Source organism: Schistocerca serialis, chromosome 7, assembly GCF_023864345.2.
Source record: "Schistocerca serialis cubense isolate TAMUIC-IGC-003099 chromosome 7, iqSchSeri2.2, whole genome shotgun sequence".
NCBI lineage: Eukaryota > Metazoa > Arthropoda > Insecta > Orthoptera > Acrididae > Schistocerca > Schistocerca serialis.
This window is the reverse complement of record NC_064644.1, coordinates 306,189,011-306,190,611: the sequence shown is the minus strand read 5'-3', so window position 1 is coordinate 306,190,611 and position 1,601 is coordinate 306,189,011. Positions and strand designations below refer to the sequence as shown.

Here is a 1,601-nt window from a genome sequence, read left to right as displayed (position 1 = left end):
TGCGCACTATTTGATAAACCAAATATTCTCCTCTGAAATGAAGATATAGAATACACACGGATATTTTTTCTTAAAAAAGAAAGCTTTATCAGAGTATTAAGCAAAATCAAGGTGACTATCTGTCAAACCGAACCTGAACGAAACCAAAGTGATGTTAAGGACAGCAATTCTAGAATCGTTTGAAGCAGGCATGGCCAACCTTTCGGGATCCGCGCGCCCGATTCGCATACTCAACCTTTGCATGACACGTAGGCCTTTATGACCCACGCACAAAGTTAAAGGGATTGTCAGAATGAGATTTTCACTCTGCAACGGAGTGTGCGCTGATATGAAACTTCCTGACAGATTAAAACTGTGTGCCGGGCCGAGACTCGAACTCGGGATCTTTGCCTTTGGCGGGCAAGTGCTCTACCAACTGAGCTACCCAAGCACGACTCACGACCCGTCCCAACAGCTTCTATTCTGCCAGTTTAAAGGGGTTGTGTTTTTAACACTGGAGGTTATGAGAGCACGGAACTCCAATGTAAATACGTCTCAGTTAGTTGTTGACTGACTGGCTGGCGTAGTGGTTGGGGCCTTCGTTTTTCCTATAATACTATGGGTCATTTCGGAGTGCATGCAACTAGGTAACTTTGAACTACGTGTTACCAAATAAATTCACACGCGTAGTTACGGACTGCCCAACGAGGAAAATACTTAGAGTTGATGAAATAGATTTTGGTGAACGAATTTTGGCAATGCTCACTGTATCCCTGGATAATAGTGACAATGATACCAGTATTCTTCTTGAAGATGGCGACGGAAATCAACAGACAGCATTAAGTTCTCCTGGAGTAATAGCATTGTTAGATTCGGACATAAATTAATAAACATAAACATGAAAGACGCGAATAACCGGCAGAAACCCTATTAATCAACATGACAATGCCTCGACGGGAAAGCCTGAAGAATAACATAAACATGGTTATTAGTAGGCTGTAATGCAATGTTTATTTAATTGTGCGATAGCTAATTTCGACTAAGTGTCTTTGTCAAGTACATCTGTAACATCTGTATTTCATGTCATTTTCAGATCACTCTCAATTGAAATTAAAAATAGCCATGTTCCGTCACTTTATAAAAGGATCCACACTAAATTGATACCTTTTAAGGTCGTATTCTGAAATATGCTCTATGTACAACAACATGGTAACTTGTTGTAGATACTACAGAGTGATTTGAAAATAACATGAAATATAGATTTTGCAAATGTGCTTGGCAATGACATTTAGTCGAAATTAGGTAATCACACGATGAAATAAACATTGCATTACAGGCTACTACGGACAACGTTTACGCTTATTAAGCATCTGGAACCTGTGGATCCCCACGAATAAAAAAATAAAAAAATTTATGGACAGCTGATACAGATGAGAACCCAGATTATTCCCCAAATTGTAGTTATGCTGAAACCAACACATCTTATAACGAAGACAAAGAGGTATGGGAGTGGAAAGCCACAGAACCAGAAAGGAAAATTAGACATGCTGTTACAATATTTTGAGATGTTATGACCAGGTCTTAGTAGGTGTGCATTAAAGTCCTTCGATGATGAATCCTCA

General features: G+C 39.4%; 1 non-coding gene across 1 annotated transcript; it reads right to left on the bottom strand.

The window, feature by feature from the left end:
• Nucleotides 1–356: 356 nt before the first annotated feature.
• Trnaw-cca (transfer RNA tryptophan (anticodon CCA)) lies at nucleotides 357–431 on the bottom strand. Its single transcript has one exon. It is a non-coding gene; the product is annotated as a tRNA-Trp (tRNA).
• Nucleotides 432–1,601: the final 1,170 nt, after the last annotated feature.